The sequence below is a fragment of the Condylura cristata genome, unplaced genomic scaffold, assembly GCF_000260355.1.
Source record: "Condylura cristata isolate star-nosed mole 26May11 unplaced genomic scaffold, ConCri1.0 scaffold00004, whole genome shotgun sequence".
Taxonomy (NCBI): Eukaryota; Metazoa; Chordata; class Mammalia; order Eulipotyphla; family Talpidae; genus Condylura; species Condylura cristata.
The window spans coordinates 53,167,161-53,177,002 of record NW_004567105.1 but is presented as its reverse complement, the minus strand read 5'-3'; the positions used below and the strand labels follow the sequence as shown (position 1 = coordinate 53,177,002).

General features: G+C 34.4%; 1 protein-coding gene across 6 annotated transcripts in view; it reads right to left on the bottom strand.

The window, feature by feature from the left end:
* Positions 1–9,842, bottom strand: part of FHIT (fragile histidine triad) — a 1,224,031-nt gene that overhangs the window by 1,019,174 nt on the left and 195,015 nt on the right. For 3 of the 6 annotated variants that reach the window (XM_012720560.1, XM_012720561.1, XM_012720559.1), the window contains exon 3: positions 6,126–6,188. The exons of the other annotated variants lie outside the window; for them this stretch is intronic. The gene's annotated coding sequence lies outside the window, so the exon portion shown is untranslated. The remainder of the gene's footprint in view (positions 1–6,125; positions 6,189–9,842) is intronic. 6 annotated transcript variants of the gene reach the window in all.

Sequence of the window (9,842 nt, the reverse complement as noted above, 5' to 3'; positions counted from 1 at the left end):
ACCAGGGAGGGCCTCTGATATTCTTTTTTAAAATTTATTTATTTATTCAAACAGAACTGGGGTAGAGGCCAGAGGCACAGATGTGGTGAGAGGATTCACCATTGAAGAGTGGGGAGCAGGACAGGCAAATAGCTGAAGTACACTGGTGAGGGGAGCAGTGAGCAAGTCAGGAGAGGTCTGCCACGCCATGTCGGTCACCTCCAGGTTGGAGATCGAACTCATGCTGAAGTTGTTTAGCGTGTTAGTGCTTCATTTTAACTTGCTGTGCCACCAGGGAGAGCCCTCTTTCTGACATTTTAATGAGAGAACCTCAGAGAGTGTCCAGTATAGGAAAATAATTCAATGGAATTATTTCATTACCCTGATAAAGTTCCCCAACACACAAAGCTTAAGTCATTAAATATCATCCTATGGCTTTTATTTTTTTTCTTTTGGCTAAGAGCAGCCAAATATGAGCATAGGGCAAATTTTGTGAGCATGTCACCACAACATGAAATTCAAGTCAGTGGAGCCAGGTAGATAAACCCTCACTAGAACAGTTTAGTTATTCCACCTCCATCTCAGTGAAAATGGTAGCAAAAGAAAGAATTCTTATTTTTGTGGAAAAACACTATCAAATAATAAAACAATTCAGAGCCAGTTTTCACAAAGTAATAACAGGCCATACATAATTGATTGTCTTTAGTCTGCGTCTTTGGGTATTGCAAATCATAGTTACTAGCACTTTAACCAAACAAACTTTCATTCTGGACTCAGACTGTCCATTTTGGCACTGCCTGAAACTACTTTAGTGCCTTTATTGCACTCTTTACTGCATTTTTCTTTAGTTGCTTCTTCAGTGTATTTCTCATGTTCCCAACAATGTAATACCCTCCCTATTGCTGCAGGTTCACTTACTACCCCTGATGATAAGCAAAAGGTAAATTATTTCAGATGTGAATTCATCTGATTTGTGATTTAACTTCATGCTGGCAAGAGAATATGAAATATCTCATGAGATAAAACACTTTCTGTGAAATCATAGCCTAACTCACTCCATTAAAGCCGTAGAATTGCAGTAAAAGCAGGAGAGAAACACTAAAATTAAACACTATTTGGTCTACCAAATATCAAACAGCTCTATCCATTTAAAAAAAAAGAATAAATAATTCATCCCCAAATGCTTTCTTTGTTCCCAAAGCTCATAGCATTGGCTGCAAGAAAAGGTTTTGAACCAGGGCTTGGAAATTCTGTATAAGCATTAGCCTTACCAGAAACTATATATTTCTGTTTTCCTCTTCTTCTGTACAATGCTAATGATATAGACCTGGGGTATCCAATAAAGTAGCTATAAGCCATACATATCTACTCAGTGACTGAAACATTACTGGTCCAAACTAAGATTATATGTGAGGATTAAATATATAGAGAATTTTTTAAAACTTACTACCAAAAAAAGAATGTAAAGCATATCTCACTATATCTTAATAGTGATCACATGTTGAAATGATAATTTTGGGGTATGCTGAGTTAAAAAAAAAAACTATTATTAAATTTAGTTCCACCTCTTTCTCAACATGGCTATTTTTTCCCTATGATATATGCGACTCACATTGTATTTCATTTGGACAGCACTGACCTACACCATTCTGAATTACTATCAGAGCTCTGATTCTCTTTGTGGAAATAGAAAATTACAATCCTAACATACCTTGTATATAGAATATAGACATACCTTGTATATAGAATTTATGGAGACAGCAATAAAATCATCAAACATATCTCATTATGTATACATTTTGCTAAACACATTGCAAAAAGATATAAAAGAAAAAGTTTAGGCAGCATTTCTCATCCTCTTGAAACAGTTATGAGACTGAATATGAATGTTGAATCAAACCATCTAAAATTTAAATTTTGCTCCTACCCCAGGCTCACCATTTATACAAAAAGGAATGCAAATAATCACTTTTTATGTTATAGATTAAAGATTAAAATTTCATTGAGCATAGAATGAATGGAAAAGATACAGGCATTGGATATGTTGAGGCAGGAGCTGGAGAGACACTGAGATAGAAATGTTCTTTAAGGAAGTAGGAGTCTCAGTCAGGAGACCAATAGAGAAATGAATAGATTAAATTACCCCCACAAGGTAACAGCAAAGAATTAAAAACTTAAAAGCACAGAAAATACTGTGGATTGAAGCAAGTAAGAAAATTAGTGAAGCTATGTCCAAGTGCAGAACCCAGACCCCACTTAAAAGAGATAGTTCAGTTCAGCTACAGTGTATTACTTCTATGAAGTATTAGTTTTAATGGAACAATGTTGCCAGATCTCCTTATTTTTAAAGAGAATATAGAAATTCAGATTTTTTAACCTTAGAATTTTTAGAGGCACTTATTCTAGATTAAGTCCATGAAAAATTATTTTAATATATATGTCATGTAGAAGATCAACAAGTTAAACTCTTAACTCTGATCACATGGAATTTAGTTAGTGGAGATCACATGTGAAACAACCAGCAACCCCGAAACAGGTGAGCTATCAATGTTGGAAAGACAGATTTACCTCTCACTTCACTTTGTTCATCATGAAGCAAGAACACAATTTTATCCACAGCAACAGTTACCTCAATGTTTTCTTTCTTTTTCTCCTTTAACCTAGCCTGGATATTGTATAGAAAGTTTCAAAGAGCTCTACAAAAGCACTTGGAATCTGCAGTAGATATATGACATATAGTTCAAGGTGTTATTCTGGCTATTATTCACTGCCTGTTTTAGGTCTCTCTGTAATACTGTCTGTTTCCATTTCAGGCACTTTATGCTTTATTTACCCATTTCATGTGGGTAAATAACTTACCTTATTGTGCAAATGTATTTAATCTGTGAATTTAAAAGAACTGACTTCCAGAAAAAATTTTAAAATCTTATACTTTAAAAAAATACAGTGATCTCATGATATCTATTGTAAGGAGTAAAGGGATTTGTACCTGAAAAATTAAAATTACAGAAGCTACTCATTTATCAAGCAAGTGGTTCTTAGAAATATGCATTTTAAAGAGGATGACTTTCCAATGAACATTTTAATTTTAATTTAACCTTCCCAGAAAATGAAGTGCTCTGTGTAGATTCTTTTGGTTTTATTTAAAGCATAAAAATTAGTTCTGAGCTGTGATAATTGTGGGCTTAGGAATGTAATCATTCTAAGCACCACTTCTGACTTGCTTATAAGCCCTCCAGATCTTGAGTTGCTGTTTATTGCTAATCCAAAATTGGCAAGTTACTTAATTGTGAAACTGAACTTAAAGTTAGGGTGTGGTGGGATGGTTGTAGGTAAATTACTTTGTTTTGCTTTAAGTAAACCTATGAGATAAGCTTCTGTATTTGTACTTCTCTGTTACTCTTCTTCATTAAAATGGGAATGACTATAGATTCTAAGAAGAGAATAACATATTACATTAAATTAGGTCTTGACCGTATTAAAACCAGTCACATATAAGATAGACAATAACAGTTTCTGTCACCCATATTTATTATTTTGGTCTGAACAATTATTTCTTTGTTGTTGCTATGAGAATTCAAACTAGGTACTACTGCTTGTTTTTGTTTTTGTTTTTTTTAATTAAAGGAAAATAAGGGGCTGTGGTCATAAGAAATCCTAGTCTCCACAATATACCAGGTAAAGTATTTCTAAACATATAAGATTCATTTGTGTGAGTCCACAATTACTCACCTACATCAATACAATCAACATCAACTAAATTGCCATGTAGCATTTTTTCTTCTTTTTAGAGGTTTCTTGAAGTGCTTTAAGAAAACATTAATTTATACATACAGCTGGGATCATTAGAATTGTGGTTTCCTTGAAAAAAGCTATGATTTTCAAACACCACTATGGCTAAATATTATAAAAATTCAGATACCAAAATCACTGAAAATTAACTGAATTAAACTTTTGGTAAATACTTGTAATTAGTGTGATTATTAATTTTTAGAAATTTAAGAAAAAGATACAAATGTCACCTAATTTTACCTTTACCCAAATTTCCATTTGGAAATCAATTAGAAATTAACTACTGCAATATTTGTAATGCACTTCTCACTCTCCTGGAGTTAAATGGACACAACACTGACCCATGTTACTAAGTCAGACCTCAAGATGCATTTTGTAGGAGCCCTTTGGTCTGTTATTGCCATTCTTTAATTGTCCACTCAGACAGTAAGAATTCAGTGTACTATCAGTGCCTTCCTGGACTTTAGGGACACAACAATAATCATGGCATTACACTGCTCTCAAATCTTCACAGTATTCTTCACTCAGCATCAAATGATTCATAACTAGGGAGATTGCCACAGATTACAATAGTAGATAATAAAATGCTAGCACTATAGGTAGTTAGTTTGCTTCCTTCTAGAAACTGTCGAGTTTTGATTATATTTTTAATTTTAAAGAAAATTTAAAACTGTATTAAAATCTTACTTCAAATTACTCTAAAATAAAAATATAATTAATAAAATCATAGGTCACCATTCTTCTGAGAAAGCAGAAAACCAAATGCTCTTCCCCAAGAAAGGAACTAAATGGAATGTAATATTGCATTACTTCTTTGCATGGAAAACTATGACAACAGGGAGACACAATTACTTCATTTCCTCAAATCTGCTTTGTTCATTGACAGCACAGGAGCTATCTTGAGATCTGCCACTACAACTTTGGAGTAATGCACCTTCTCCAGATAGCATCATGAATGCAATGCTATCTTACGCATACCCTGTGGACAGGTAAAAGGACAAGCCCCCACCATCAGACTAATAAAGAAATTATGGGCCCTCCCTGGTGGCGCAGTGGGTTAAAGCGCAGCACTAAGAATCTCAAGCCACTTCCCCATGAGTTCGATCCCCGCCTGCCCCGGAGGTGACCACATGGCGCGGCAGACCTCTCCTGACCCGCCCGCTGCTCCCCTCAGCAGTGTACTTCGTTGATCTGCCTGTTCTGCTCCCCACTCTGTCCTGGTGAATCCTCTCACCCTCCGCACCTCTGGCCTGTACCCCAGTTCTGTATGAATAAATAAATAAATCTTTTAAAAAAAAAAAGAAATTATGCACAACTCATGTTTCTGACAAGATCATCCAACTTAACAGTTTTTTAAAAAACTAAAATGTAACTGAGGCCACACTGGCAACATACATGTACTACACTAACAAACATTCCATGTTCACAAATATTCAGCTTCATAGCAACAGCGTTCTGGGACAGTCAAGGACAAATTCACATTTTTAAAAATCAAAGTGAAGTTATCATATTAATAGGAGAGTCGAAAGAATCATAGCTAAACATATCTCAACAGTCTATTGTTTTGTAGAAGTAGTTTCTTATACAAAAGCCAAAAATTCAATTAATTGTTTTGCTCCTTAAAGACCTGTATCCAAGTTTTGTTGGTCAAAGCAAGAAACAGTAAATCCTAGTAGTCTAGAAGACAATTTCTAGTTGCAAGAGGTCTCCCCTACGGTGTCATTAATTACGGTGTCAAAATTAATGCAACAATCACATAATCTCCAAAATTAGAAAAATAGGAGACTTAAAACAGATGTTCCATCAAGAGCCACTCAAACATTAAAACAGCATCTGAAAATGGTTCATGATAAAACCTAATGTCTTAATAGCTGAAAGAAACTTATGGGGAAGACTAGGCCACCAAAGCAATTCTCCTCTAATATCTCCAGAAAAAGAATATCAATATTTTTATTCAACAATCTACATTTCTGCCATCTGTTAAAAAAAAAAAAAAGCAGACCTCAGCATACTAGACCAGAAATTCCCTTTGGCATCAGTTTATCAAGCTGAGAGGGAACAATGTACTTCCTCATTTTTCACATGTACTTTACTGCAGCTCACTAAGTTCCTTCCACTCCTGATAGGTTCACACTTTACTCATTTCTATTTTTGTCCTTACACTAGAGTATATGAGTTTTTGACTCTGCTATAAGTGACTAGCAGTTAGTGAACCCCTTTTTAGCTCTGGGTCTGCTATTTATTAAATATGTGAGCTAGAGTACGTGGACTAACTCTGCTGATCCTCAGCTTTCAATGTTCTATTCTTAAAAAGCAAAAATAAAAAAGATTAAAAACAAACAAAAACAACCTACCACACTTCCCTGGAACAGCAACTGTAAACCTCCAAAGAAGAATGTGTAGAAGGGTTTCAAAAACTGGGAAGAAGCAGAAAAAAATGAACATTATTACTATGATCATATTTTCAAACAACATAACTTGAATGTCAGATATAATAGCCTGTATCTGATTATTACTATAAAAGGACAAAAGACTCTCAGCTGAATTAAATCTCATATAACATCTATGGCAAAAAAAAAAAAAATATATATATATATATTACTTTACCCATTTTGCAGATTAAGAAATGAAGGTTAAAAAGGATTAAGGGACATACTCCACCATAAAATGTTTATATATTTAACAAGTCAACTTTCAAGATAAGCTCCTGGTTCCATAATTTTAATACCCATGACAAGACCATAAAGGGCTGACACTATAAAACACTAACCAAATATGCAAGCCATCATTTACTTTTCTATTTTTTTACAAGCCATTATTTTCTAAGGACATATTCTAGATAAATACTTTTTTTTGGGGGGGGGAAAGAGTAGCAGTTTTTAAAGGGTTTTATATGCTATAGTATCAGGAATATATCTCAAGCAAAAATTTGGACATTCATAAGGACTTTAAATAAACTGAAATAAACTGTTAAGTTAAACATTGTTAGGATGTGCTTTCTCATTAAATTTTTCTCAATATTAAATTATTTTCTTGGAGGGTGTTTGCAACAAGTAGATGGTCAGAGCTCAACTATTTATTCTCTTACACAGGTGTTCTTAATTTTATTAAAGTCTACTGTTATTGAACGCTGCCTACCCTCTATTTTAGCCCATTTGAACCATGCCATGGCTCAGAAAGAAATATGAGACTGTACCTGGCTCAGATGCAAATTCTCAAGATATCGATATAGTAAAAAGTCTGACTAAAATATGAATATGTGTTTTATCACTCATCAATGAGGAAATATTCTCTATAGGAATAGTTAGGTTTCTTAATTCATTTATATTTCTATTAGGCTTACAAAAATTCAATTTACTCATATCATTAGATACACATTTACTGAATATCATCAACTATACAATATCTTCATAACTTTTTAAAGATGCAGTGGACTTATATAAGTTTCTTCTATAGTTCACTATAATTCAGATAAAGAAAATTCTAAATTAGTGAGCAGTGGCATGACTTTAGAATGCCTTTGAAATCACGGTGTAGTTAATTTGGAAGTACTGTGGGAAATAAATCAGGAGATATGTGGAAAAGTAACTAATTCTTGGTGCATACTACCTTTGTACATTGCAATCAGTAGGTGGGAGAAAAAAGTTTAAAGATAATGATACTGCCACTACCATGTTTGGTTATGAATGTCCAAATTAAGCAAAGAAATTCAGACAAGAGTGTCACATGGAGAACACAGTGGCAGAAATCAGACACCTAATATGCAAGAACTAAATATTACCAGCGACTATAGAAGATAGGATTGCAGACTTGAGTAAGCGTGGTGAAACAATAATCTTTAAAACAGTCTGTGTTTGGTGACAGTTCTTCATAAAAACAGATGGTACCAAGAATCTAAAAGGCTTTTTAAGTTATGGTTCTCAGGTTCTAGAGTTCAAAAATTGGGGAGAAATGTGGAACCTTAAGAAAGTTGTTTCTTTACTTAGTGGAGTTTTCCATTGTAAAAGATATATTTCTTGAATAACTATAGTGCTATTATTGCTACATTTTTAATGAAATGATTTTTTAAAAGCATACCAGATGATATGCTACTTATTTTCAAAGCCTGAACTAGGAGAATGAAAGTTAGGATGCTTTGCATCTTGCAATATGATGGAAAGAACTTTGGAATCCTCTCAATGGCATAGCAAAGCTAAATTCATTTCCTGGGCTGTCTTTCAAATCTTTCTTGGCTCTTTTCACCTCTGTTGTCATCGCTCTCTCCAGGTATAATACATGAGCAATGCTGCAAAAATCATTCTTGTTATAGTCCTCCCTTAGCAAACACTGATTCTATAAATGTCTGTGGTATCGAGTATATATTTATAGATACGTAGATATATACTCTAAAACATGACAGTCCAAGATTTTATATAATTTATTGCCTATAAATTCTATCAGAATAAACCATGCCGGTTTATACAAAGTGTATTTCTCAGTGTACCCATACCAGCTACTTGTATGTAAGCATTCTGATAACCATCCTTGACCTGCAAAGAAAAAGCTATACAATTATGTACACATATATGTGCATATATATGTACATGTGTGTCTATGTGTGTGTACACATTTGCACTGTGTACAGGAATACAAGTGTGTGTACATATTGTACACACACAATATGAAGGGAAATGCCAGTGTTAGACCTTTTATTCTCATTGAAAAGGTACTTGATGATCAGACTCACAGCATGGAATAACAGAGATACTTAGATCTTCCTCTGCCCTAAACAAAATGATGTCGAATGAAATTTGTTAAAAGGAAGTTTTGGAGGTTTATCAACAGAGATATAGGGTTTCCCACAAAGGTTTTGGGCTGAGGCTGGTGCTTATCTGTGGAATCTGAGGAGAAAACCACAGCTAGCAGGGCAGATAATCTAGGCTGCTAAAAGTCTGGGAGTATTCCAATCTTCCCAATTTATTCCAGGGGCATAAATTTTATCAGAGATACTTTTTCAAGAAGGAGTGACACAGACAACTGTACATACAAGCAGGAAGACAAGAGTTTTTGATTCCCCCATTCCTTTCCTGGCCTCACCAGCTGCCAAAGATGAAAAAAGAAAAGAAATAAAATAAACAAAACCATAACAATCTAATTGCAAGAAAGCAAATAAAGCATCACTCATGCCTAGAAAGCAAGGATTATATGAATACAAGATGGATAAGCAAAAGGAGAAGAACAGAAGTCCAGGGACATATATAAAGGAAACAGAAATAGAGGACTTAACTGACAAAGATTTTAGAATAACAATTTTTAAAATACTAAATGAGATACTAAGCATACAGTCAAACGCAGAAAGGAGATACAAAAATAAAAAGAGTTCTTGAATAAAGAGACTGAAGGTAATAAAAGAACACAAAAAGAGACACTAAATGAAATAGGGACAAATATGGAAAGTGATTTAAATGGAATTAATTTGGTTGGAGGGAGAATCTCAAAAATAGAACATACAGGAGGGTGTGTGAGGGGGAGAAATAGAAGATACAAAAGTCATATCTACTAAATGAAAGAAGAGTGAGATATAAGATTTAAGGGGGGAAATGAGACATACTATGAGAAATAGTGAAAGAAACATAAGGATGTGTATTCCAGAAGGTGAAGTGAGAGAGGAGTAAAAGCAGCCAGTCAACAAAATAACCTATTCAAAACAAATAAAACAAACCTGAAAGAACAACCAAAGCAAACAACCTTCACCAACACACATCAATGTTACATTATCAAAGGTCAAACGTGAGCAAAGTGACAGCAGGAAAACAGAAGTATAAACAAGAATAGTATGAGACAACTAGCTACCCTGGTGGCTCAATGGGTTAGAAGTCAGCACTGCAAGCTTTAGTGCAAGCTCTATCCCTGTCCCCAGAGGTGATCCTGATGGTCACCAGACCTCTCCCGCTGCTCTCCTCAGCCATGTACTTCATTGATCTAACTGTTCTCCTCCCTAGTCAGTCTCTGGTTAAGTCTCTCTCCACACTTGCACCACTGGTCTGTATGTAGTTCTGTATATATAAATAAATAAATCTTTAAAAAAAAAA